This window comes from Rhineura floridana, chromosome 18 (assembly GCF_030035675.1).
Source record: "Rhineura floridana isolate rRhiFlo1 chromosome 18, rRhiFlo1.hap2, whole genome shotgun sequence".
NCBI classification, from domain to species: domain Eukaryota; kingdom Metazoa; phylum Chordata; class Lepidosauria; order Squamata; family Rhineuridae; genus Rhineura; species Rhineura floridana.
In genome coordinates, this window is record NC_084497.1 from 29,317,511 (window position 1) to 29,339,492 (window position 21,982).

Below are 21,982 nucleotides of genomic sequence, written 5' to 3' on the forward strand. Positions count from 1 at the left end.
GGATCAAAGTTTTGGGTGGCAATGGGAAACAGTAAAATGTTATCCTATTCCTGCCAGTCCCATCATGTGGATCAAATCCTTACCGTGAGCTGTCCGGTGAGATCCAGAGATTCATTATCACAGGGGAGCTGTCCACCAAGCAGCCAGAGGCAAGATGCGATGTTGTTTCAGCACCGGTTAGGGTTCACCTGAGCAACTTTACATAAGAAAAGCCTGCTGGATTAGGCCAAAGGGGGTCCCATCTAGTCCAGCCTTGTGTTCTCAACCACATGTCCCAATGGGAAGCCCGCAAGCCATACCTGAGTGCAACAGCACTTTCCTCACTTGTGATTCCCTGTAACTGCTATTCAGAGGCATTAGAAATAGAACACAGCCATTACTTGTCTTATCTTCCATCCTCTTTTAAAGCCACCCAAATTGGCAGCCATCTCTACTTCTTGTAATAATGCCTCACCCCTCTCCACCCCTTTCCTGGGCTGTCATCAGGGTCCTGATCCAGAGCACATGGAGAGTCAGGTGTCCCCCTCATGGTTAGGGCTCATGGAGACTTGACTTTGTGATGCCCATTGGACACTGCACCTCTGGCTCTGGGCTTCCACTCAGACATGCCACATGCCACTGCCTCTTCTCCTAGGGCTGGAAATGGTGGGTCTAGAGTGAGGGGATGAGATCAGTTAGGGTGTATAAGTTGCTCCAAGCCTACGCCCTCCTCAAGTAGGGTATGTTCTCTGAAATGGTCTCACAATGGTTATTGGAGCTGTATTCAATACTCACAGTAGACCCATTGAAGTTGATGGAAATAGCTAACCAAGGTCCATTAATTTAAATGTGTCTACTCCAAGTAGGACATAGTTGGATACAACCCATGATGTCTACTGAGTGCTCTTGGATACCGCTCAGAGTACTGGGAGCCGCAATAGAGTCTTCCTCTGAAGTCTCTCTGTCTCTTCTCTGTCTGCAAATGGAATCTTGTACTTCTGTGATGGTGATTGGTGCATGACTGGTGTGTGTCGACCTCAGGACCATTTTTTGACATTTTTCCGCTTCTGCGAAAAGGCCAAGTGAGGACCCCCATTAACAGTGAGATGCATGGAAGGAAGCCCTTTCCCTCTCGCTCCTCTGGAGAATGGCAGAAAGCCATTGCGTCATGCTAGACAGGGTATAATGAGAAGTGTCACCATGTAAGCAGGTTTAATGGCACACTTTTGAAGTGCAAATTGGTTCACTGTAAAGGAAATTATAGGGAGTCTTCCATACTTCACGTTTGCTTTTGCTAGATTTGCTCTCTTTTCTAGAACAATGTTTGAAGCACATTTGAGCACCAGACTGAGATGCCTTCCTGGGGCAAAAAAATCCTAGAAAGAGAGAGAGAGACAACACCATCAAGGAATATCCGGGCTCACCACAGCTGTATTTATAGCTTTGTATGGAGGACTAGACTCGATGGCCTCTGAGGTGCCTTCCAGCTCAATGACTCTATGGCTCTCTGAAACGTCCATTCTTTTAAGAACATAAGAGCCCGGCTGGATCAGGCCAATGTCCCATCTAGTCTAGTGGCCTGCTCTCACAGTGGCCAATCAAATGCCTATGGGAGCGTTTTCCCCTCCTGTGTGTTTCCAGCAACTGACATTCAGAGAAATCCTGGCTCTCTTTTTTGGCAAACAAATCCTCATTGCAAGCTGCAAACCTGTTGTAAGTTGCATGGAGACCTGTAAATAACAAGAGACTAACAAGAATAGTAATGAATAACAATTATTTTCCTTGGAAGGCCAGGAGGCTTTCCCCAGGATCATAAGGAGGACGACATAGAATTATAGAATAGTAGAGTTGGAAGGGGCCTATAAGGCCAACCAGTCCAACCCCCTGTGCAATGTAGGAATCCAAATTAAAGTATACCCAACAGGTGGCTGTCCAGCAGCCTCTTGAATGCCTCCAATGTTGGAGAGCCCACCACTTCCCTAGGTCATTGGCACCATTGTCATACTGCTCTAACAGTTGGGAAGTTTTTCTTGATGTTCAGTCAAAATCTGGCTTCCTGTAACTTCAGCCCATTATTCTGTGTCCTGCACTCTGGGATGATCGAGAAGCAATCCCGGCCCTCCTCTGTGTGACAACCTTTCAAGTACTTGAAGAGTGCTATCATATCTCCTCTCAGTCTTCTCTTCTCCAGGCTAAACATGCCCAGTTCTTTCAGTCTCTCCTCCTAGGGCTTTGTTTCCAGTAACCCCTGAGCCACTCGTTGTGGGGATGATCTTTAGCTGGCCCTTGACACCCAGGAGACACAAGCAGGGATTTGAACTCACAGACTCTGGAGTCCTAGCCAGGCTCTCCTCCAGCCGTGGAAGATTCAACAGGGAGAGGCAAAAGAAAAGACTTCTTCACTGGGGACGTGCTCCAGATCCGCCCAAATCCCAGATCCCGAAGTGAATCGAGGCAATTCTGGTTGACCCAGCATGGGGAACCCATATGGCTGAGGCAGCCCCAGATCTCCCTGAGTCAAATCGGGACCACCCAGAGCAATGCAGGGCTGACCAAAGGGTGTGGCCTGGAGACAAGTCAGGGAGGAAAAAGGCAGGCACTTCCCCCTCCTCTGCTCCTGGCCATGTGTTGAATTAGGGTCCAAAACCTGGCTTGCTCATTTATTTATTAAATTTGTCTCTGGCCCTTTCTCCCAAAAAGGAGCCCAGGGTGGCCAACAGCAAGTGATAAAAGCAACAAAGAGTTCTACAAACCATTCCAATACAGATGGCGACTGCAATTAAACATACAATTGAGGCACATCACATTCTCCCCATTTTCTGCCTCCATGTGCCAAGCCCCCAAATTGGTTGGGGCCAACATATGGGTCAGGATGGCCCCAGATCAGATCAGGGCCACTTTTAAGTATTATACTGGGCAGGCCCTGACTCAGATTGGGGGTTCCACACACAGCCGTGTCATAGAGAGAAACTCTGGGATTTGCTATCACCATATGTTGTGATGACCGCCAACTTGGTATCCCAGTAGAGACCAGCTCAGGATCCCAATGGGGACCAACTCAATCCCTCCACCATTTTTGTTTTTTAACCAAGGAAATCACAAATCTAGGCCTTTTCGAGATGAGGTGGGCTGCACATCGCAGAGAAAGTGAGCCAGCCTGCGCTTGAGACAGCATCACCTAACACCGTGCTGGGCAGCTTAGAGTGTGACATTTTATCTGTGCAAGAAGGAGGAGGGGGGGTTGGGGGGGAGTGACAGTAAAAGAGGAATTAGCTGCTATCACACAGATTATATTTTATACCACATTCAAACAAAGATCTCTGGCTCCCTGCCCAGGCCACAGAACGCTTCTCTCTCTTAAGGACCACTGGGGACCCAGTGAACTTTAAAAATCATAATCCCGTCTCAACTGCCTCCCTCCCCCTTTTGCTGTCCTGTTCCTCCCTCCCAAGATCATATTTCATTTCTTGAAAAGAAACATTTGCCTTTCTGTCTCTCACTTCAGTCATTCCGTCTCCTCTTCAGATGATGTTCTGGGTCAGGGATGGGAGATGATCAGGCCCACAGCCCAAATATGGCCCTCCAGATCTCTGGCTCTATCCATGTGGCAATCCACCCCATACATACATGCACATTTAAAGTGCATGGCTTCCTGCAGAGAATTCTGGGAACTAGTTTTACCCTTCACAGAGCTACAATTCCCAGCCCCCTTAACAAACTGCAGTTCCCAGAATTCTTTAAGGGAAATAATGTGCTTTAGATGTGCTTTACATGCAGGGCTGGCACCAGAGGGTGGCCAGGTCAGGCCCTGGCCGAGGGCCTCTTCTTAGGGTGGGAGGGTAGCACTCCTGTTCCGCAATCTGCAACAGCATTGGCTCCCAACCCTGCTGCAGATTGCAGAGAGGGAGCTCTCAGGCACCTTCTCCCCAACAAATGCACAGGCCCGCAACACCGACCAGTACGCCTCACTTACATCTCCGATTGTGGTGAATGCTGGCCGTGCTGCATGTGCATGGTGGCTGAGGCTTCCCTAAGGGGGCTGGATTGTAAATAAGTTCCCAGACCCAGTTTTCAGGCTGAGTCTGGGGGAGGGGAGGGAAGAGAGGGGGGCGCGGGGAGACTTAAACATTCACGCAACACTGCCGGGTGATGGTGGTAAGAGGGAAGGAACAACTCGCTGCAGGATTCAGCTGCAGGAGGTGGAGGTGACAGAATGCAAAGCCATCCAGACCTGGCTTCAGCAGGTACCTTCTCCCGCCCAAAAAAGTTGCATCTCAGCACAATATCACCATCATCATCATCATTATTGAGACTTGTTAGTCACTCGTTACCCGAAGGTCTCCAAGAAACTTGCACTGCATTAAAAACATAAAAACTAAGAGCCAGTATGGTGTAGTGGTTAGATAATTGGACTAGGATGGGAGGGACCTGGATTCAGATCCCCACTTAGGAGGTTTGCTGGGCGACCTGCGGTCAGTCAATGTTTCTCAGCCTGATCCACTGTTTTTCAACCCTGGGTCCCCAGATGTTGCTGGACTCCAACTCCCATCATCCTTGACTGTTGGTTAAGATGGCTGGGGTTGATGGCAGCTGGGTCTGGGAACTGATTTACAATCCAGGCCCATCAGCGAAAGAACAAGAAGATTTAATTAAACATAACATTCCCCTTAGCAAGAAAATAAAATGCATCCTCCTGATAGAACAATTAGTATTTACCAGCCCGCCCAGCCACCCCTCGCTCTTCTGTTTGGTCCCCCACTCCCCTTCTGCCCTGAACCGTTTTTCAGACCTCTTCCTTTAGGGTCTGCTCCGTGGAACAAGCTCTGTCTGATTTACATAAATGAGCAGAAGGAACTCTGCCGAGAGCACAGAGATGGGCATCGCTGCCGGGATGGTGGGGGCTGCCAAGGGCCTGGATTTAAGGGCTCAAGGAACATAGCTTGACCCCCGGCAGCCTAGGTGGAAGGGCAGCAGCTCTGTTGCACAGTGAGGGCTTGTGCTTTGCCCGGAGCTGGCTCAGGATTCAATGCCCAGCATCAGAACAGAGGACTCTGCCTCCAAAGCTGTAGCTCAGTGGCAGAGCACCTGCTTTGCATGCACAAAGTCCCAGGTTCCATCTCCAATGGCAGCACTGGGAGAGTCCCCTACTTGAAGCTGCTGCCAGTCAGTGTACACAGTACTGAACTAGATGGACCAATAGTCTGACTAGGCAGAAGGTAGCTTTCGATGTTCCTGCCTTCCTTGTACTGAGTCAGACCATTGGCCCATCTAGCTCAGCAGGGCCGGTGTCAGGCATGACTGGGCCCTTCGGCACCATCATGCCCCATGCCCACGGTGCTCGCCCGCATGTGCTACCTATCCAGCTGCAGTATGCTACATGTGCGCACATACCACAAGTGAGGAGTGGGAAAACCATTTGCTCCACCTTGAGCTCCTTGGAGGAAAGTTGGGATATAAATGTAATTATTAATTATGGTGGACACATGATACCATAAAACACAATGAACAACCCTCATTATTGTTGTTTATTATTGTTTACTACTACTACTACTACTACTACTACTACTAGCTCTTCACCCAAAGTTCCCAGGGAGGGTTACAACCATTTTAAAACACAAAACAGTTAAAAAAAACCCTAAACAACCTAATAGCCATTGGATTTGCTGTCTAAATATCCACATTTATTTTTGTAGCAACATGGTGTCCTAGGGGGCTCTATATAGCTTAAGAGGCAACACCACCATCCCAACTTACATTCTGCATTCAGCTGCACAGCATTGTGGGTTCTGTAGTCTTAAGGCTGCACTGCATTAGCGTTTAGAAGATGCTGTCACGTGAACCAAAGATAACTACACCAAAAGTACTTCCCGGTCACAGATGGTAAGAGGGACAATAACCCATCCTGGGAAGAGTCACGAATCTCACAGAAGCCACCCTGGGCTCCTGCTGGGAGGAAGGGCAGGATATAAATCAAATAAATAAATAAATAAAAGTTGATTGACGGGCAAGAGATTCAGGAGGAGCCAATGAAGTCCTCCTTCACACAACACAGAGGAAAGGTGGGTGTCGCAGAGAGGATACAAGCCTCTCAGCCGGGAGGGGCCTTTTTGTTGTGATAATTCCAGACTGAAAGCTGGGTGCTAGTACTGTAAGAACCCAAGGAGAGCCTGACTGCTGGATCAGCCCAAAGGGGGCCCCTCCTGTTCTCATGGTGGCCAACCAAACTTTTAGTGGCAACCTGGAAATTTGCCTTTTTGCTAAGATGCAACTCAGAGTTGGCTTCCTGGTCAGTTCAACCCAGGAGACAAGTAGTAGGTATAGAAAGAAGCTTTGGACAGGGTGGGGAGGGGGAGATTGGTTATGGTTGAGGGGGGGTGAGGAGTGGAGATATAGATGTGGATCAGGCCCATTTTCATCTCTGATTAGTAGTCAATTTTCCTGCCTCCCCAGGATCCAGTCTCAACTCTCAGCGTGAACAGCATCCACAGGGCTTAATCAGAGTGCGCACCACACAGAATTGATTAAAAGCCTTCTCGGTCAAATTGGAAAATAGAAAAATGATCCCGTAAACTCACTGTTTATCTAACTTTCCTCAGCAATTTATGAATACATCAGTTCACATTGGTTGCAGGGGGAAGGAGGGGAGGGGTGAAAAATTAATTTGCCTTTTTCCAGTGATACGTACCAAAAAAGAAAAAAACAGCTCGTTTTAATTAGGAAAAAAATGCAGTGAAAGAGAGAGAGATTTAAATAGTATCATATTTGTTCAAGGGAAAAATAGGGGCGTAAGGTGGAAATGTACTAGGGCTTATTTTGGGTAGGGGGCCACAACAGATCTGGAGACTGTTTCATAGCCCAGGGTTTTTAAGTCTGGAAGATGTGGTGTGGTCATAAACATGAGTGTCTAAGCATGTGCAGAGTGCAAAGTTCCAGAACACATTCTATAGTTTTTTGTGAGAACTATTAAGGGGAGGGAAGAGGGGACAATCCTGGGACAGCTTCAGGGCCATACAGACAAACTTCTAGAGTCCAATAGGATACATCTGACCATTTCTCATTCTAAAAGGAGGAACCAGGGTGAGGCCCTGGGACTGTAGTTTTCACAATGCAGGATGCGTGGAATCTGAAGTCTGTGGCACCAGCTGACAAGACTCTGGTCCAGCTGAGCTGATCCCCCCCAAAGCTCCCGGGGAGACAAAATTGTTCCGGAGCTTGCAAAGACATCTCTTCCACAGAGACTGTTCTGCTTCCACAGAGTTCCTCCTCTTTTCCCCTCTGGAGGGCTCCCAACTTTGCATTCCTCCACAGTCGCCTCTATTCCACTGCCTTCGCCTCTGGGGCTCCCATCTCTTTTCCTCCTGGGAAGGTGGGGGAAAGTGACAGGTCATCTGTGCCCCCTACCCCACCCTGGTTGCATTCTGCGCTGTCGATTTGTGCCAGTGGTCTTCGTTTGTTTGCTCGATTTGTTGAAGGAGGTGGTGAGAGAGACGAGGTTTAATACCAGGTAATTAAACACATGCGGCTCGGGGCCGTAAAAGCGCAGGAATGAGTCCCAACTCCCTCTTGATAACATCTCCGATCATTCAATTCTCGTTGCTCCAATAATCCAGATCTAATTTGCTGGGAGCTTCGGAAAAAGAGAGTTCTCACAGCAGTTCATTACGTGTGTGTGACTAGCATTTCATTACTGCCTGCGACCACCTTCAAGTCTCCTTGTGACGTGGGCCACGGCTGGGCTATGACAAAAGGAGAGGCCTGCAGGGGGCACCAGACAGACAAGCCAAACAAACCACTTGAACAGTGATAGGCCAGAAACAGGTCACATGATTAGGTCGAGACTCAGCTTAAAAGCTTCCAGGTCAAGATTCATCATAGACTAAGCAAGGAAACTGTATTGTGGGCAAGTTCTTGCCTTACCACAAGAAGGCCAAAGGTCACTAGCCACTTAGGCATTGCCCCAAAAGCAGAAATACCTCAGCTGAAGAGGACACCAAATTGCTCATAATTTTCACATGCTAATGGATATGTCTTAAGAACATAAGAGGAGCCGTGCAGCTAGATCAGGCCCAAGGGGGCCCATCTAGTCCAACCTCCTGTTCTCACAGTGGCCACCCAGATGCCCCAATGGGAAGCCCACAAACAGGATCTAAGCACACAGCACTCTCACCCTCACCTCCCATGCGCTATTCCCAGCAACTGGCATTCAGAGGCACACTGTCTCCAACAGATAGCTCTCTCCTCCTCCTCTTCCATGAATTTGTCTAATCGTCTTCTAAGGCTTCACTACATTTTTCAGCGTAAGAACATAACAAGAGCCCTGCGTATGGATCAGGCCAAAAGTCCAGCTAATCGACCCTCCTGTTCTCACAGGGGCCAACCAGATGCCTGTGACAAGCCCACAGCACTCTCCCCACGTGCAATTCCCTGGCATCTCTGGGGAGGACACTCTGCCTGACACCCTGGAGAGCTACTGCCCACCGGTGTAGGAATACTGAGCTAGATGGACTAATGATCCATGAGCAGCGCAGCTTCTTCTGCTCATATCCTGCATCCCACAGGAGTCAGCCAGGTGCTCCAAGAACAGACACCTGTTCCCAAGACTCCCATTCCTAGGGCTCCCAACTCACCCTAGACTATTGCCTGCAGCCCAGCCTTGACACACCCTTGCTTTCTTCTTCTGCCCCTCCTGCAAAATCTCTCACTCAGTGCCCGTATTTTCAGAAACCTTCCAAAGGAACCCCTACAACCACAACCTCCCCCTGCAAAGAATCATATAAACAGATGCGATGGGCAAAATGGCAGCAAAGCGGATGTCTCTAAACCTTCCCTCTATGTTATTTCTAAATAACAGCTTTGAAAAAGAAACTCTTCTTGGGCTCCAGGCTGGTAGGAAAGGACAAGACATGACGGAGTGAAACAACGGAAGGGTGGTTTTTAAAAAGAGGGAGAATGCAAACGTCAGGGGGGGGCAGTTATTTATAGCTCCTGCAAAAGGAGAGATATCCGTGCCAGAGAGAAATGGTAGGAATACTTCCAGAAACAGACGTCTCTGCCTTTGGTGAGAACGCTGCATGACAATTGCATTGAAGGTGCATTTGGGGAGGGAAGCGAGTTAGGGGGATATATAGCAGCACTTGATCCTTCCCGGATTTGCCGCACAAGGAAGTGGGGCTTCTTTTCTCTCTGTCCACATGACTGTGAGTGTTATGAGAGTGCTTTAAGTGTACAGTGTGGATGTGTCCTAGGTTCTGCTCAGAGAAGGCCCACTGAAATTAATAGACTTCGGTTAGTCATGCCCATTAACTTCAAAGGGGCTAATCTGAGTAGGATACAACCCTAAAAGTTCCAGTTGGAAGAGACCATTAATGAATAGGGAGGTTACTTTCATAGTGCCTCAAGAGGAGACACTGTTTTGCATATTTGCATATATATATATATGCAAATTTAGACATAATGGGTGGTATTCTACTAGTCCCACTCAGAGTAGACCCATTGATGCTAATAGAGATGACTAACAGTTTCATTAATTTCAATAGGTGTACTCTGAGTAGTTGAACACAATCCAATCCCTCCAATTTAAATAGAAATACAATAATCTCATCCTAGCAGAGAAGTCTGTGACCAGAGGACTTGTGTTCTTCCTCAGTCTGCTGTCCAGGTGCTGGTTTTCGATGGGCAACTATTTATTTTATTTTTATTTATTAAATTTATTAGTCACTTTTCTTCATAAAATTGAACCTAAAGCGACATACAATGAAAAGATTAAAAACCAACATAAAACTAAAACGAATAACACTTTAAAAAAAACCCACCATAATATAGGGATAAGATGGTGGAACAACCACCCCCTAAAAGAGCCTGCAATGCCAAAAGCCCTCCAAAAACTCTCCAAAAAATTAAGAGTCGAATGCCTGGGAGAAGGGGCATGTTTTTGCGTGCCGCCTAAAGATAGACCATGATGATGCGAGGCATGCCTCTCTGGGAGAGCATTTCATAAGCGGGGGCCACCCCTGAGAAGGCCCATTCTCATGTCATCATCCTCCACACCTCCCTAAGAGGAGGCACACAAAGAAGAGATTCTCTCTCCCTCTCCTTAGAGTTCTGTATATTTGAACCAGATGTAGCGGATCAGGTAACCCCCATTCAAATAGTGGAGTCCATCTAATAGAGGACCATCCTTGGACAGCCCTTGAAATAGAAGGCTGTCCTTTGTAAAGTAGGGCACGTGGCCACCCTACAGGTAGAGAGAAGGGAATGGAGTCAGGGAACGGAGGATGCCAGCTTGGGTTTGAAGGAGCAAGGTAGGGAGAGCCCCTTGGAAGGAAACAAATGAAAAGGAAGTCAGCTGTAGCTCAGTGGTACAGCATTTACTCTGCATGCAGAAGGTCCCAGATGTGATCCCTGGCATTTCCAGAGAGGGCTGGGAAGATCTCCTCTCTGAAACCCTGAAGAGTTTCTGCCAGTCAGGGCAGACAATATTGAACTGGATAAACCAGTTGGTCTGACTCAACCTAAAGCAGCTTCTTATGTTCGGAAGTCAAGAGGGGTCAAAGGCTCCGTTCTCACAAGCACTTCAGGCAAGGCAGCTGGCCCATTTTGACCGCCGGCCACTCAGAGCATGGCAAGCTGGCTGTGCACAAAAGCTGCACCAGATGTTGGGCCTTTCCTTGTGCAAGTGACTGCCAATCCGGCGTTTGCGAAGACAACACTTGCAAGAACGCTTCCTTGACTACACCACAGAAACACCTCGGTGCGCATCTCCCCCAGATGCAGTTCTGCTCCCCTCCTCTCCTCCATTCTCAGTTAAAATTAAAAAGAGGAGGGGGGAAAGAGAAGGTCCCTATGGGCACTTGGCTACTCCGGAGCATAAAGATTAACAGCCCTTTAATAATGCTGCAAATCCCAGGCAAGAAAGGAATGCCTGTTTCATGCTATTAATATTTCTCCATTCCACCGTGCCGCTCCAGATGGCTCTCAGCATTAATGCCCCCCGGTTCTGTGTGTATGAATTTGCTACTGCAATGTCTATGTGCATTTTGCTTTACCCCATGGTAAAAAGGAGAGCTAAGACAGGAAGGGGGGGAGGTATTTTTATCCATGAACATTTTCATTAAGGAGTGACCCGCACCTTTGCTGATTTCTCAGGGGTTGATTTGAAATGCTTCACTTTTTCAGGAAGCATTACCATCACTCTGGGTAGGCTTTGTTTGACATCAATGATGTCAGCACATAGTCAAAGCTGATTGGCTACATGGTGTTGTGATGTCACCATGTGTGCTGCATCATCTCTGATTGGCTGGGGTCATGGTAGGAAGGAGAAAGAAGCCGTAACAATAAGCCAATGACATTTTTGAAGCAGCAGCAACAAACTGGCCACAGACAGAATTGAAAAACAGGTATGATGCTACATGGTATCATCATGAAGTCAAATCAGAGTGAGGGCAGGAACTGGAAATTACACTTTCTGCCCTCACTCTGGCAACTTCTGTGTAGCAACAGTTGAGAACTTAAGGAAAATTAGGACTGATGCTACATGGTGTCATCATAAAGCCAATTCAGAGTGAGAGCAGGAACTAGAAATCCCTGTCCACACTCTGGCAGTTGAACTTGTGGCGGGAAAGCACTCACCAGCAGGGAAGTGTAAGATCTCACCACTGCAGGTATGTTCACACTTGTTTGTGCCCATTTGTCCTGCCCGTCTCAAAATTGCTGAAATGCCCCCACAATTCTCCACCTGCAAACAGGTTAGGGAAATGGAGGAGGCCCATTTCAGCTCAGCACTAGGACATTCGCACGTTCAAGGGGGTCTTTTAGAAAGTGTCCCCACCACCACCACCACCCAACAAACAAAAATGGGAGAACATTGCCCAGAGACCTACTGCATCTTTTCCAAGCCTTTGCCTCCCCAGATGTTGCTGGACTAAATCCCCATAATTCCTGACCATTGGCAATGTTGGCTGGGGGTGATGGGAACTGTAGTCCAACAACATCTGGGAACCCAAATGCTGGGAAAGGCCACCCTAGTGTGAAGTGTCCTGAGAACATCAAAAGAGCCTGCTGGATCAGGCCAATGGCCCATCTAGCCCAGCATCCTGTTCTCACAGTGGTCACCCAGATGCCCCTGCTCAGAGTAGACCCATTGAAATTCATGGACTATCTTTGAAACTTCCTGTTATTTCATTCGATATGTCAGTTTTTAGTGCAAAAACACTGGTTTCGGAGGGCAGGGGAGGAAGGAGGGAGTTGAGTTCAATATGAGAATCCTCCCCCAGACATCCCAAAGTGAAGGCAAACTGGATCACCAACACGCCAGGGAAATGTCAACCCATCACTTTCTTCCTTCTTTCCCTCCTTTTACGGAAATGTATCTCAGGCGCTCCCCTCCTGATCGCTTTTCATCAAGCTGTCAGTGAGTGACAAAATGCACTTCCACGAACACAGACGCACATTCACCAGAAGGGATAGGAAGAAAAAAAATAGGGGGGGGGACATTTCAACCACCCAAGTCTAGTTTCTTCTTCCAGATTTGGTGGATTATTCATCACAAGCTGGCAGACCCTCCTGGCTCACACCAACAACAAATGTGCAAGCACGCACAGGGTGCTCCAGTTAGATCAGGTGGGGAGCTAAATGTGGCTCTCGGGACCCCTCTATCTGGCCCTTGGGAGCCTCCCCAGGCCACACTCACCACTGGTCCTGCTTTGCACCCTCTTTGAGTGTTTTGGCCTGGCTGAAATGCATCCTTCAACTCCAATAATGCCTCTCTGGATGGAGGACAGAGAACTGGCTGTGTGAGCACATGTAAAAACCAGCCTGCTCTGCAAAGGTAAAATCCGTTCCTGCTTCGCTTAAGGACATAAGAAGACTCTTGCTGGGTCAGGCCAGTGGACCAGCTAGTCCAGCCTCCTGTTCTCATGTTGGCCAACCAGATGCCCCAAAGGGAAGCCCGTTAAGAAGGACTTAAGCACAACAGTTCTCTCCCCTCCTGTGGCTTCCGGCAACCGGCATTCAGAGACATACTACCTCCGGCTGCAGAGGGAGAACGTAACCCTCGCAGCTAGTAGCCACTGATAGCTCTTATCCTTTGCCCTTCCCACCAGCGTGTGATTGGCTCATTGGCACCAACTCCCAGCTCACCCCTTGACTGAGCTTCCTCAAGTGTCTAAATACAGAATGGCATTTGCAAGAGCGGCTGTTGTGCCATGCTTTTCCTCGCCACCCCGGCCACCCTCACAGGAAGGTCAACTGACATTAACCTCGCTGTCTAAATAAGGGCCTTGTGGCTCACCCTCACAGTGACATATGCCCCAGAACCCAAGAGGAATCCATTGGCAAAGCGTCACCCTGGCAGGCAGCCGAAGGGCAGCCCTATCTTCTCAGGCACTGGGAGAATTATTCTTAATGAATAATTTATCTGACCGCGCTTCCCTTTGGCGCAGCCGTTATCTGCCTTGCGTCTTCGTACATTCCTGCGGTGGCGTTGATATCTCTTTCTTGCAGAGCTCTTTAGCAGAACAGGTATCTCAGCGCCATGTGCCCAGAATCATTGCCCGCATGCTTAACGGGGGAGTCTTGTGCCGTCATCAGTCAGGGGTCCAGGGGAAAGGACAACAGGCCTCGCCACTTTGAAAAAGAATTTGCAGAGATCTGATCGGATCTTCGGCTGCAAGGAAAAGGCTGCTCTGCAAGCACACACCCAGTGGTCTTCTTACTGACAGGGGTGTTGGGTGTTGGTGGCAGAGAACAAATGAGCCCACTTAAATAGTAATTACGTCCTAATGACCTGCACAAAGGTCTTCACCAGCCTGGAAATGAGTGGAGCTGGGAATTAGATGAGGGCATTCACAGGCTCACCGGCAACCTGATTTACAAGTCATTAGCCCCATTATAAAAGAAACCCACCCTGTTTTTATTTTAAAACAGATATAATAATAATAACAAAATTTTATTTCTAAGTCGCCTATCTGGCCGAATTCGAATTAGATTTGAAAACTACAAATTTCTAAGCCTTCCTCGGGGGGGGGGGTGGAATGAATGCACATTGAAGCATGGGGAGTCAATCAAACTCAAAAGTTCCTCTAGCCCTCTGCCAATGCTTAAGGAACATTATATTTGCATTCGTGCTTAGATAAGAACATTGGAAGAGCCCTGCTGGATCATGCCAGGGGTCCCGTTCTCACCATGGCCAACCAGATACCTATGGAATGCCCACAAACAGGTCCTGAGCACAATAGCACTCTTCCCATTTGTGTTCACAACAACTGGCATCCAGAAGCTTGCTGCCTCTGATACTGGAAACAGGACATAGCCATCCTGGCTACTAGCTAACCTGCAGCCCTCCAGATGTCACTGGATCCCAGTAGTAGAAGAAGGTAAGGATCGCAGTCCAGCAACCTAAGGAGGGCCACAGATTTCCCACCCTTCATAAAAAGAAGTCAAAGGCAGGATGAAACTAGCTGGGGACAATAAAGGCCACAGATGGACTAGCCCACAGATGGGGAGCCTGTGGCCTTCCTGACATTGTTGGGCTCCAACTCCCATCAGCCCTTGTCCAGCATGGCCAGTGGTGAAGGAATGACAAAGGTGGGAGTCCGACAACATCTAGAAGGCGTGGGTCCTGGAGAGATGGCAGCCAGCCATGATGACCATTGGTAGTAGATGGCGTATAGAACCTTCCTGTTCAACTGGGACTTTCCCTGGACAGTTTTTCTTCTGAGTCTTGCCTGCCTTTGCTCTTCTTGTGCACATGAACAATGGGGGGGCTGACTCCTATGGATGGATGCCTATGACTTGGCTCCAACAGTGGGGCAAATGTACTTCTCACAGAAGAAAGCCAATAAAAGCATGCCGGACTTAAGGGCAACAGAAATGGTCTCGCACATAAACAGTTACCCCTGAAGTATTTTCTATAGCCCGTGGCTAAACAGCTCACACCTGCTTCTGTTATGCTATGCATAACAATTTTCTGCCCCAGGCAGGTCTGCCAGCCCGGCATTGTCAACCCTCATGAGCGCCTTAATAGAACCATCAACAGATCAAAAGGTAACTTGGAGGTCTTTGAGGTGGGGAATTCCTGGAAGACAGATTCTCTCCCCCCCAAAAAAAACAACAACCCAGAACAGCTATGGGGGTCGTTTTAGGACATCTTTGAACATCCATTTCCCAATGCTCCTTGTGCCTGGGACACTGTTGGGGGAAAGCATTTCAAACCCCGCACACATTCCTGAGAATGTAACCAGGAGGGTGATAAAAATGAAATGACAGAATTGGGATATGGGGGAGGAGAGAGAGTTTCCAACTAGGGAGACGCTGGCTGGTTTGCCAAATTCAGTTCCAAATTAAACTGGAGAGACCTTACCCATATCTAGAAAGGAGTTACACCTATTGCCAACAGCTTATCTCCCTGAGCCTCTTGTCTCCAGAGAAGGGGGGAGGCTCCTTTGTTACTGGCAGAAGGGAATTTGGGTCAAGGAGATAAGCTGTTACTTGGGGGAGGGAGTGTGTGGGAGGAGCAAAGGGAAGGAAAGGACAGAGGAGGAGGCATGCTTCTCATCACAAATGGCCACACTGCAGCCTGCGTTCAAAGTGTGCTGTTTGCACCTCTTGAACTGTACTTAATGTTGGCAATAGGTGCAACTCCAGGTCAAGCAGCGCTGCTTCTCTGGAGACAAGAGGGTGAGAGGAGAAAAGCATGCAATGACTGAACTTCTGTCTGACAAAGGTTCCCAAAATGTCAGAAAGAAGGGAGAGGCGGAAGGAAGCACCTGCACAAGCAAATTCTGAGATATCAACACAGATGAATTGCAACCCTTTGTATAAAGACCACCATCTTCTAAACAGGCTGTTGTCCAAATTCCTCAACAAAACCAGGATATTTCAGCTGCTCATGGAAAGTAGTGAAGCACCAGGTTCAAAATTCAAGCCCAGTATATGTGTGTGCACGTGCCTACCTGGCCCTCCATCCCTGAGCCTTGTCTATCACATAAAGGACAGGGCCATGATGTCCTAGGCCATAGAGGTGCATTTTAGGATAGCACAGTAGATTCCAAGCTTCGCTCCTCCTCAGAAGGCACACTTCAACAAATCTTCTGCCATCCACAGAAGAGGGCACTTGGAAAGATGCTTGGACCCATAACACTACTGAAGTGAACGGCTCATATGTTCCCAGGAGGCCAAACGTCCTCACCAAACCAAATGCTCTTTAATCATGACCCTATTGGTTGGCCTTAATGCATCATGTCCCGGCTAAATCACTGACTGCAATATCATCACATCCAAATGGCACTGTGGTGTTGTTTTTAATCTTCCCTTCTAATCAGATTAAAGGAAAGCTGTTTGCTCTCACACTGACATAATCCTGGCCCTCGTGGACTCTTTCAAATGTACCCACAGCTGCCTACCTTGCCTGCTTCCAAGGCTTGGGGACTGCAAAGAAAAAGGCAGGCTGAGCACAGCAGATTCAGGTGGAAGTACATCAGGTCCAGTCAAGTAGAACAGGCCCAAGCTAACCAGACTGAGGTAAATCAACAAGTCAGATCAAGATAGGGCACTTCACTACTGACTTTATCATAGGTTCTGGTGAGCAGCAACCAGGACCAAGTGAATGCATTCTGGTAGCTGAGTTATGGAAGATGCTGTCTCAACATAGGGCCAGAGTTATGTGAAACCTTTAAAAGGTGGCAGGGCCTGACCTTCCAATGGGTATTCTCTCTGCCCCAGGACAGCTGCCTGCAAGCTTTAATGGCCCTATAGTTGATTCTGTGACCACAGGCTCCCGTGGAGCAGGAGAAGCTACAGGCATCCCAGAGGCTGATGGGAGAGCCTCATCCTCAGCTCAGGATGGTGTGGAAAGTGGTGCTGATGCCCCACCCACCTGAGTGGGGTGACATGATTCCTTTAAATGCTCCATGGGGCAACTGTGGACCTTTATGTAAGGGACGCAACACCTACCAGGGTAGGAATGAGCAGGGTGGGAAGTTTGACATGAAATGCTTCAGGGTGTGCCCAGTGGGAGCCTAGAGATTTATGGGAACCAAGACAAGGTTGTAGCCAGGATATCAAGTCTCAAATCAAGGTCAAATCATCATGACATTGAAGACCACTTCGAAAGAAGCCTTCCCTGAACCTAGAAGATTCCAATAATTTTAGACCAGTGGCAAATGTTCCCTTTCTGGACAAGGTTATTGAGAGGATGGTTACCAACCAGATCCAGGCACTCTTGGAGCAGAAAGATTTTCTAGATCCATTTCAGTTGAGATTCAGGCCTGGGTTTAATATGGAAACTGCTTTGATCTCCCTGTAAAATGCCCTGTGCCAGGAGAGAGATAGTGGAATATGACTGTTGATCCTCCTTAATCTTTCAGTGGCTTTCAATGCCATAGACCATGATATCCTTCTGGGGCAATGGTCTGAGTCACAATGCAGTGCCCCCATTCTTACTTGGATGGCTGGGTCCAGAAGATGTTTCTTGGGGACCACTGCTCACCTCCATGGATTCTCCAGTACAGGGTCACACAGAAGTCAGTTCTGTCCCTCATGTTGTTTGACATCTACATGAAACTGCTGAGTAGGGTCATACAGATTTTTAGAGTGCATTGTGACCAGCTCTGTTTCTCCTTTTCATCTTTTGTAGGTGAGGCAGCGGATGTGCTGAATTGGTGCTTGGTGGCAGCAGACGGGATGACAAGGGAGTGACAAGGGACAGGGCCTTTTCAGTTGTGGCTCCCCATCTGTGGAATACGCTCCCCAGCAAGGTCCACCTGGCACATTCATTGACATCTTTCTGGGGCCAGATATACTACTCTTCCTCCCCCCACCAAGTGTTTGGTAGACTGAAATGATGTTGTTTGTATTGGTGAGCTGCCAAAGCTTTCTGTGGCTGTATAGGGGGTTGTTTTACTTTATTTTTGTTTTGTTTTATGCACAATATATTATTTTGGCCTTTAGTTATGTTGTAAGTCATTTGCGACTAATAAACAGAATAAACCACCAGCAACAGCCTGGCCTGGCCTTTAGCAGAAGCCCAGGAGGCATAATATGGCAGAGCAGTGTCAGTACCTTGGAGAGTTCCAAGTGAGCAACTGCTCTTCCCTTCTTGCGAACCCATCGTGCTATTCAGATGTTTCCTTCCTCTGAGTGCCTCCAACTAAGGAGGGTCAGGTTTACAGCCACTGGTGAAAAGGGCCTTTTCTGTCCTGACTCCCGAGTTCCGGAACTCCATCCCCACAGTTGTTCGATGATTTGTTTAGACATTTTAGGCACTAGGAGAAAATGATGATGGGCTGTGCTCAGCCTTATATTATTTAAATTTATATCCTGCCCTTCCTCCCAAAGAGTACACCTACCAAAATTGATAAGCATGATTAACTTAAGTTTATTAATGTCAGTGGGTTTACTCTGAGTAGGACACAGTTGGAAGATTCAGGACAGAGAAATACCGGTTGCTGGAAACCCCCAAAAGGAAAAGTGCTGTCGCACTCACGTCCTGCTTGGGGCTTTGCATAATGGGCATCTGGCTGGCCACTGTAAGAACAGAGTGCTGGGCTAGATGGGCCCCCTTTGGCCTGATCCAGCTGCGGGACTCTTCTTATGCTCCTGGGTCTATTGGTAGTAGCAATCAGCTCCAGGAAATCAATGGGCCCTGCATATCCAGAGGCAGTCTACCTCCAAGTTGCAAGGAGTCACATTTGGGGAGAGAGCTGCTCCCCAAGATTCCTGCTTGGGGGCTTCCCATTGGTATATCTGGTTGGCCACTGTGAGAACAGGAGACTGGACTAGATCTCGGCTTTTGGCCTGATCCAGCTTCAGGGCTCTTCTTAACCCTTGATTTCCCATTATGCTTCTCCCAGAATTTTGATTTTGTGTTAGTTTTTTTAATGATTGGTTTCAGCTTCCTCTGTGGCTTTTTATACTTCATTGCTGCTACACTCTCTTGTTTTTTGTGATGACTTTTCCCCCTTCTCTTTTTTTTTTTGGTAATTTTGATGTTTTAATATGGCATTCATTTGTTTTTGTTTTAATCGGGGCAGCACATTGGGAATTCTAACAAACTGAAAGACGTTAAGTAAATATGTTCATAGCCATGCATGGTGGAGAATGGCCAATGTTTGTTTGTTTGTTCCATTTATTAGTCAGCGAAAGAAAACCCCAAATTTAAAAACCACAATTTCAATAAAGCAAAAAAATCTATAAAACCAAAACAGCCTAACCTACCTCACAGCATTGTTGTGAGGATGAAATGGCAAAGGGGGAGAGAGAACTGTGTATGCCACCTTGACCACCTTGGAGGAAAGGTGGGATATAAACGTAATAATAAATAAAACAAATAAAGCATTAAAGCAACCTTAAATTAGAAAATACTGATGGAGTTGGCTTTACCATCTAGAGTGGGTAGATTCACACCATACCTTTAAAGCACATCCAAGGCACATTTAAAGCTCATGACTTCCCCCAAGGAATCATGGGAGTTGTAGTTTTTTAAGGGTGCTGGGAATTTGTAGCTCTGTGAGGGGGAAGCCACAGTTCCCAGGACTCTTTGGGGGAAGTCATGTGCTTTGGATGTGCTTTAAATGCATGGTGTGGATCTGTTTCTCTCCACTTGCTGACTTGGCAATGGCCTTACCTTACACCACCCCTAACCTTTCTTCTCCTGGGGTGCATGGAGGGTTACAATAAAAATCTACATCTGTGATAATCTCATTTGGTTTGAGACTTCAAATGAACTTGTTCTCCATGCTGAGAATCTGCAGTCCACCTGGTAACCCAGCCACCCATAAAGCAGTTTCTGATGGTGCCTGACAACCATCAAGCAACTTTGTCAACATGATCACTATGATTCAACATATATCCAGGGAGCTGAGGTAGAGGGGGGAATGAGGAGGAGGAGAAAAAAGGGGAACTGGGGCATGGATATGTCTCAGACTGAAACTCCAGGATGCACAGAGAGCAAAGAAGATGCCACTCCGGGCAGCTGAGTAGTACAAAAGGGAAATTGAAGCCCGGAGAATCAGGCTGTTTTGTTTGTGACCGGTTATTGATGCCGCTGGCAAGAGGAGACTGTAATACTCAAGACAGATTCAGGAGGGAATGCAGGGAGACCATTTCACCGAGACAACATGTGCGTGCAAGGGGGGGATATGAGAGCTGCACCCTCCTGCCAAAATCAATGACATTTGCTCATAATTTCCCTCATTTCCTTTGTTGGGATGGCAGATGTTTGTGTCGAGAGAGATTGCTGCTGGCTGCGTAACACGGCATGGCACTGCCCTTGGGCAACCAGAGCTGCTGGTTATCCACCAGTGAGGGTTTTTTGGGGGGGGCTGTCTGCAAAACATCCTCTATTATTGTATGGTGAATACTGGTAGATCTATGAAGCAAAAGAAAGGAGTGTGCTCAGTTTAGAGAAGCAGAAGATGGATGGAATTGTGTGAGAATGAGATGATGCATAAAAACCTGTACAACCTGTCCACTTAAAAGGGGATGTGTGGGGTTTCAGGGCCTGGTCTCCTCCACTCCAGCTCTAAAAATGGGTTTCAAAACTTGATTTAGTTTTTCCTTTGCTTGGTTTTCACAACCTAGAAGTTTCCTTCATGAGATTGGCATGGTACTTTCAAAGTTGCTCCAAAACGTGGACAAGTATAAGATCCAGGCACAAGCGAGGCTTTCTACAAGTTGGTTCAGTTCTTCCATAAGCCTATGAAGGGAGAGATTGCAAACCATGGCATTGAAGCAAAGCTCCTTGCAAGATCTCATTTCCTTTGTAAAATGCTGATGATGAGCAACTATGCCAAGCCTCAACTGCTGAAGGTCCCAAAGTCTTGGAAGCAAACCTTAGCAATAATTACGCTAGCATAGTATAGTAAGGATCCATGGCCCCCAATCATGTGGAAAACTGTGTCTGGGTGACCTGTGTGCCTGCTCAGTCCACTGTCCAGGAGCTTCAAGGCTCCCTCCTCCTCTCTCTTCTTAGGGTTTTTAAGCTTTAAACTAGACTTAGAGAAGGCAGCTCTTCAAAGAGAGGATGCCTTCACAGAGACACTATCCTCTCTCCAATAGAACTTATGGGAATGTATCCAGTTAAGTCCTACTCAAAGTAGACCCACTGAAATAAATGACCATAAGTTCACTGTGCCCATTAAATTCAATGGATCTACTCCACGTACGACTAACATTGACTACAACCCATGACCACTCTTTCACTTGTGGACCAAATCAGCATGACAGATTTTTTAAAAAAAGAAATATCACCAAACATGTTTGAATTGGCTTACTAATGCCAGGATGTCTGTTATCAACATACCTGCTTTCTATGAATGGTCACTGTTAATAATGAAATTACCACCATCTGTATCTTCTGCATTTCATGTCCTTCTGACTTCACTGCTTACAACTACCTGTTACCTCCACACAGAGATACAACTACAGTGCAGGTTAATGCTTCATGCACGTGATAAAGTAGGCTGGAGCCAAAAAAACTTATTGCCAAAATATGTTTTTAAGGTACAAGAAGATTCTTTGTGGTTGTTTTTGCTGCAAAAGACTAACCCTTCTGTGGGTGTGGGTGTGCACACGCTTATCTGCTTATTAACAGTGGTCCATCCACCTCAGTATTGTCTACACACTGACAGGCAGTGATTCCCCAGCGTTTCAGGCAGCCTCCAGGGACTGAAATTGGGACCTTTTGCACTCAAAGCAGGTGATCTAGCACTGAGCTATGGCCCTTTTTCAAAGTGTATGATTCTAGTCCTCATGGTTTAAATAGGAACATAGGAAGCCACCTTCAGCTGACTCAGACCGTTAGTCCATCTAGCACAGTCTGTTGACTGGCAGTGGCTCTCCAAGGTTCCAAGCTGGAGGATCTCCCAGCCCTATCTGGAGATGCTGCCAGGGACTGGAGCTGGAACGTTCTGGAAATTCCACCTGACAATGCAACTACTGTCACCCAGAGAAGCCCTCAGTGATCGCCTGCAGGTTGAGTTTCTGCAATGGGTGGTAGACACTGTCT

General features: G+C 47.5%; 1 protein-coding gene across 3 annotated transcripts in view; it reads right to left on the reverse strand.

The window, feature by feature from the left end:
• IGSF21 (immunoglobin superfamily member 21) overlaps positions 1–21,982 on the reverse strand; it is a 299,326-nt gene that overhangs the window by 264,513 nt on the left and 12,831 nt on the right. The gene's annotated exons all lie outside the window — the stretch shown is intronic.